The sequence below is a fragment of the Staurois parvus genome, unplaced genomic scaffold, assembly GCF_062004578.1.
Source record: "Staurois parvus isolate SC_StPar_1 unplaced genomic scaffold, SC_StPar_1.0 ptg001667l, whole genome shotgun sequence".
NCBI lineage: Eukaryota > Metazoa > Chordata > Amphibia > Anura > Ranidae > Staurois > Staurois parvus.
This window is the reverse complement of record NW_028319463.1, coordinates 1-6,641: the sequence shown is the minus strand read 5'-3', so window position 1 is coordinate 6,641 and position 6,641 is coordinate 1. Positions and strand designations below refer to the sequence as shown.

Sequence of the window (6,641 nt, the reverse complement as noted above, 5' to 3'; positions counted from 1 at the left end):
CCAGAAAAAGTCACTACTTTAGAAATCGCGCTGCAAATCGCACGTTCAGACACTGACATTCCCTTTCATAAGATGCCATTTCAATTCCCAAATCACACCAGTATGACAGTGTCATTTCTTGTCTGCTGCCTCTGCTATCTGCATCACTTCTGTCAGGTTTTCCTGACACCAAGAGAAAAATGGTGACGGGAGGGACCAGATTGACAGCCAAAGCTCTGTTTCTTTGTGTTGTGTGGAGGGGAGGGGGGGGGTGTCTCTTCCCTCCAATCAGCTCTCAGAGCTCTCCTAACTGAGATCTGCGGTGTGTCATTTCAGCTCTCCGCCCCCTTTTTTCTGAACTGCCAGCTAGACTTTATACATTCTAGACTTTGAACAGATGTAAAGGATACTGAAGATAAACAGGTACAACTTATGTAGGAGGATTTGTCTCATCTCTGCATATCACCTGAGGCCAGTCACTTCACTGGGGATATGGAGGATTTCCAGACACTTTAAAGACTGAGTAGGTGGGCAGCCAATGACATTCTGATTCAACGTAATAAATGGAATCTGATTGGCAATTGTGTAATCCAGACAGTTCTAACTTCAGGCAGGAGCTCAGCGATATGATTGCATGCAGAATACAGAAGCCAGCTGCCTAAGCTGTGGGACCGAGATGACAGAGAAGCGGAGGGTGCCGCCATTGCCAGCCGGAAAAAAAAAAAAAAAAATCGCATGGCTAATTAGCAGAATTAGGAGTCGCTCTCTTTGTATCGCCGGTCATAGCGGAGTGACGGAAGGGAAGAGTCCCCAATGAAGCCCAAAGTGGGTTAATTAAAACGCAAACAGCTGTTACAGATTCAGGATGTGCATTCCGAGTGTGAGCAAATTGTCGCACGGCCTCAATATATGTCCCGTCAGACGCCGGCGCCCTCCATGAAAAGAGAAATGCTGCCACCTGCTGGGGGGGACTGATTGCTGCTGAACCTCAGTCCCGGTGCTTTTAGGGCTCATTCACATCCGTGTGTTTCAGGGCATTGCCTTGGGGCCAGTTCACACTATAGAAACGCAGTCCCGGTGCGTTTTTGATGCGATCCAGTTCATCTTTTCCCTTTTTCTTCAATAAAAGGGCCGGTTCACACTATAGAAATGCAGTCCAGATGCGTTCCGGGTGCATTCCAGCATGCATGTTTTTGGCACATTCCGGTGAGTTTTTTTGTGTTCCAGTTCATCTTTTTTTCTTCAATTTAAATAGGGACGTGTGTTGCAGTGCATTCCGATGCATTTTTGATGCGTTCCAGTTCATCTTTTTCTTTTTTTCTTCAATTTAAGGGCCAGTTCACATTATAGAAATCACAGGCCCCCCCCCCCCCCAGCAGCATTCCAGATGCGTTTCCACATGTGCATTTTTGATGCTTTCTGGTTTTTCCCTCTTCAACGTAAATAGGGACATGTGCGTTCCACTGCGTTTTACCGCGTTCCAGTACAGTTCTGTGCAGGAAAATGCAGCCTGTTCTATTTTTTTTCTACATCCGGAAATGCAAGCGCTGATGTGAACGACGACTGACAGCCATATAACCTACTCTGTGCATTTTGGATGCAGAAAAAAAAAGCACTGAAATGCATGTAGTACGACGGCCCTCAGGGCCCATTCACCCGTCTGTTCCAGGGCATTTTAGGGTCGGTTCACACTATAGAAACGCAGTCCAGATGTTTTTGGCACATTTTTCATGAGTTCCAATTCATCTTTTCCCCTTTTTCTTCAATTTAAATAGGGACATGCGAGTCCCAGTGCCTTTTTTGTGCGTTTTTGATGCACTTTACCACGTTCCAGTACAGTTCTGTGCATAAAAGATACAGCCCATTTTTTTTTTTTTTTGCAACTAGAACGCACTGGAACTGAAGCACTGATGTGAACTATGACATTGACAACCATATAACCTTTCTGTGCGTTTTGGATGCAGAAAAAAAGCGACTGAAACACAGTGTGAGCTGACCCTTCGGGCCCATTCACACCTGTCTGTACCAGTGCATTGCTTTAGGGTCAGTTCACACCAGGGGCGGACTGACAGCTCATGGGGCCCCTGGGCAATAGGGGATCAAGAGGCCCGTGTCCTTGACCAAACTCAAAAAAGCCTATGAAAAAGGTACCAGGGGCTTCTCCTGGGGCCCCCTACTGACCCCGGGCCCTCGAGCAGTGCCCGAGTTTCCAAATGGTCAGTCCACCCCTGGTTCACACTATAGAAAACCAGTCCGGATGCGTTTCTGCATGTAATTGCATTCCAGTTCATGTTTTCCCTTTTCTGAAATTTGAATAGGGACATGTGCATTCCAGTGCAGGAAAAATGCCACCTGTTTTTTTTCTGCATCCGAAATTTAATGTGAACTACGACATTAACAACCATATCACCTAATTGTTGTGCGTTATGGATGCAGGAAAAAAAGCAACTGAAACGCATGGAGTGTGAGCCCTTAGGGCCCATTCACACCTGTCTGTTCCAGTGCATTGCTTTAGGGTCGGTTCACACTATAGAAAACGCAGTCCAGTTGGGTTCTGGATGTGCGATTTTGGTGCGTTCCAGTTCATTTTTTCCCTGTTCTTCAACTGAAGGGCTGGTTCACACTCTAGAACCGCAGTCCAGATGTGTTTCTGCATGCGCATTTGATGAAAAAGGGGAAAAGATGAACTGGAACGCATCAATTTAAATAGGGACACGAGTTCCAATGTGTTTTTGGTGCGTTCCAGTACAGTTCTGTGCAGGAAAAATGCAGCCCGTTCCACTTTTTTTTCTGCAACCAGAACGCCGGATCGGTTCCCAGGCCCGCCGTTCAGCCAAACCCAGGAAGCACCGGGGTCGGGGGGGTTAAGTGATAACATGGAGTGACCCCTCCCACCGCTAACAGTGATCCTGCGGGGAATCTGCCGCTTGGATCACTTACCTGGAAGACCAGCGGCTGAGGGGAAAATGAACACATCCAGCTGCAGCATGACTCGGCATTAAACGTCAAAAACCTGCCGTATTTTCCCAGTTAGACGGTCAGCAAGTGGCAAGGCGTTGTACATCCATGCTGGAGGCAGAAGTCTTGTTCCCGTCATCTAATCCTTCCTCTAGGCCAGGGGACCCCAAACTTCAGAAACAAAGGGCCAGTTAACGGCTTTTCCGATTTTAGGGGGAGCTGGACTGCAGGAAGTCAGCAGAAAATGTCCTGACTTCACTGTAAACAACGCCTGATCTTTGTAACTAGGGAAGGAACTGTACCCCATCGTTGGTGTCAGTGGAAAGAAGTTTCTCATCATTGGTGTCAGTGGAAAGAATAGTTTCTCATCATTGGGGCCAGGAGGAATTGTGCCCCACTGTTGGTGTCAGTGGGAGGAAGTGTGGCCCATTGTTGGTGTCAGTGGGAGGAATTGTGGCCCATCATTGGTGTCATTGGAAAGAATGGTATCCCAGCACTGGTGTCAGTGAGAGGAATTGTGCCCCATCATTGGTGTCATTGGAAGGAATAGTATCCCAGCACTGGTGTCAGTGAGAGGAATTGTGCCCCATCACCGGATGGAATAGTGGCTAGTCATCGGTGTCCGTGGGAGGAACAGTGCCCCATTGGAATGGTGCCACATGGTTGGTATGATTTGAATGAATTGTACCCCAGCGTTTGTGTCAGTGAGAGGAATTGTGCCCCATCACTGGCATCAGTGGGTGGAATAGTGGCTTGTCATCGGTGTCAGTGGGAGGAACAGTGCCCAACAATGGTGTTAATTGGAATGGTGCCCCATGGTTGGTGTCATTGGAAAGAATAGTATCCCAGCACTGGTGTCAGTGAGAGGAATTGTGCCCCATTTACTGGGTGGAATAGTGGCTTGTCATCGGTGTCAGTTGGAGGAACAGTGCCCCAACATTGGTGTCAATTGGAATGGTGCCCCATGGTTGGCATCAGCAAGAGGAATTGTATCCCAGCACTGGTGTCAGTGAGAGGAATTGTATCCCAGCACTGGTGTCAGTGAGAGGAATTGTATCCCAGCACTGGTGTCAGTGAGAGGAATTGTATCCCAGCACTGGTGTCAGTGAGAGGAATTGTGCTCTACTGTAGGTGTCAGTGGAATGAATAATGCAGTGGAAGGAAGTGTGCCCTATCCTTTGTATTTTGGAAGGAATTGTGCCCCACTGAAGGTGTCAGCAAGAGAAAGTGCCACATTGTTGACGTCATTGGGAGGAAGAGTGCCCCATGGTCGGTGATATTGGGTGGAATTGTATCCCAATGTTGGTGTCAGTGGATGGATTAGTGCCCCAAGGGCCGGATAAAACCAAGCAAAGGGCCACAGTTTGGAGACCACTACTCCAGGCCACGGAATAAACATTTCTAATACATCCTGTCCAGGAAATGGATTTTCTTCAGAACGGATATGGCGAGCCCTTTCAGACATGGTTTTGGCGTTTGGAGACAATATTTCAGAGATCGCCCTTTCCTCGCGACACGCAGCAGCGCATGCGCAGCTATCGGGAACCAAGGACCAGAGCGCCACGCCCACGCAGCGTACCCGCCATGGCCAATATCTCCCCGACGTCCCATGTAAGGAAACACCCAGGGAGCCGAATTATACAACTTTTTGTTTATTAACAGTTCCAGGATTAGTTTTACTTTTTCTTCTCCACTTCCTGCTCTGCGGCTTCCTTGGCTCTCTTGGCTCGGATGCCGAAGAGCCGTGCGTTGGCGCGTGCCATACGCAGACTGGCGAAGGCTTTGAAGTTCTTCTCGTCCTCGGAGATGACTCTCGCCTTTTCTTTCTTGAAAGTCTGAAAAGCAAAAAAACAAAAAAGAAATGAGTATCATCCCAGCAAGAGACCCCATAAACAAGCCGGAACCGGCTCTACTCGAGGCTCCTCCCCCCTTCGCATGTTACCTTTCATACGAATCCGTGTTCTGCGTTAATCCAAATGGTTACAAATCGCCTTTTATAAGGCTCTAGACCACGGCGGCCCGCCTCCCACAAGACCTGCATTTGCAGGGAGTTACTCTCCCTCCTTAACCCGGGTTCACTCTTCTGCGCTGCGTCACATCGCATGTGATTCGTACGAGAACCCGGCGCATTCCTGTGCAAATCACATGCGACTTATGTGCGGTGCAGTTTGAGCCGTACTTTTTGTATGGTTCAAATCGCACCGCATCAAAATGGTGCAGGATCCTTTTGTCCGCACCAGAATCGGATCGGCGAACACCCATGCGATCCGATTCTGTACAGCATTTTCCCAAACAGATTTCGGGGTGTTAACTTAACCTCCCCAGCGGTCTGATGTCAGTATTTCTGTGCTCAAAGCGGTACATTTTTTTGCATGGAAATGTTTTGTTATTGTAGACCTGTAATTTTTAGGAATAACTCCCTGAAATCTGTCTGGACACCTGGGAGCCAGAAATCCTGCTGAATGGTAGGGGATCAAATCCAAATCAAGTCTTTGCCATGGTGGAGAGTTTGGAATCTGATGGTTTGATGGCTCCTGTGGACAGGTGTCTTTTATACAGGTAACACAATGAGATTAGCAGCACTCCCTTTAAGAGACTGCTTCTAATCTCAGCTTGTTACCTGTATGAGAGACACCTGGGAGCCAGAAATCCTGCTGAATGATAGGGGATCAAATCCTTCTTTCCCTCATGAACATGCAGATCCGTCATCATTTGTTAGACGCATTTCTGCTGAATTTGTTGTTGTATTCTGTCTCTCAGTGTTACACCGAACATTCCATTGTTAGACCGATCATTTCTGTGTGAGGGGGGGAACATTCCATTGTTAGACCGATCATTTCTGTGTGAGGGGGGGAACATTCCATTGTTAGACCGATCATTTCTGTGTGAGGGGGGGGGGAACATTCCATTGTTAGACCGATCATTTCTGTGTGAGGGGGGGGGGAACATTCCATTGTTAGACCGATCATTTCTGTGTGAGGGGGGGAACATTCCATTGTTAGACCGATCATTTCTGTGTGAGGGGCAAACATTCCATTGTTAGACCGATCATTTCTGTGTGAGGGGCGAACATTCCATTGTTAGACCGATCATTCCTGTGTGAGGGGCGAACATTCCCCATCAGCCGGGGAGCAAATACGCATTTCCTTCACTGTGTGTAAATAAAAAAATAAAAAAAAAATCACACCACCACAAGAAATTTTTTTTCCCACCACAGAACTCACCTGGCGGATTGGCATGACTGGGCCCTTCAGTTGGGTGGCCATCTTCAACTCTTCAGCCTGAAAAAATAAAAAACGATGAGAAAGAAGTACAGCTCTGTATGCTCCGACTGTGGGGGGGGGGGGGGGGGGGGGGTACAGTCATCAGCTAAAAAAGGGTTCAAAAAGTCATCACAGGAATACAGAGATTCCGGAGAAAGTGTCATCATGTGACTGTATAGATAACCCCCATTTGTGAAGCCACATACAGAGGAGGGGGGGGAGCCACATACAGAGGAGGGGGGGGGAGCCACATATAGAGGAGGGGGGGAGCCACATACAGAGGAGGGGGGGGGAGCCACATACAGAGGAGGGGGGGGAGCCACATACAGAGGAGGGGGGGAGCCACATACAGAGGAGGGGGGGAGCCACATACAGAGGAAGGGGGGGGGGAGCCACATACAGAGGAGGGGGGAGCCACATACAGAGGAGGGGGGAGCCACA

The 6,641-nt window shown here is 48.5% G+C and overlaps 1 long non-coding RNA gene and 1 other non-coding gene across 2 annotated transcripts; both read right to left on the bottom strand.

Moving 5' to 3' along the window:
- Positions 1 to 4,573: 4,573 nt before the first annotated feature.
- LOC149434819 (uncharacterized) lies at positions 4,574 to 6,279 on the bottom strand. The gene is made up of 2 exons (XR_016308614.1): positions 6,162 to 6,279; positions 4,574 to 4,772 (listed from the first exon to the last, which is right to left on the bottom strand). It is a non-coding gene; the product is annotated as an uncharacterized LOC149434819 (long non-coding RNA).
- A 5-nt stretch (positions 6,280 to 6,284) lies between these two features.
- LOC149434818 (small nucleolar RNA MBII-202) lies at positions 6,285 to 6,366 on the bottom strand. The gene has a single exon (XR_016308616.1). It is a non-coding gene; the product is annotated as a small nucleolar RNA MBII-202 (small nucleolar RNA).
- Positions 6,367 to 6,641: the final 275 nt, after the last annotated feature.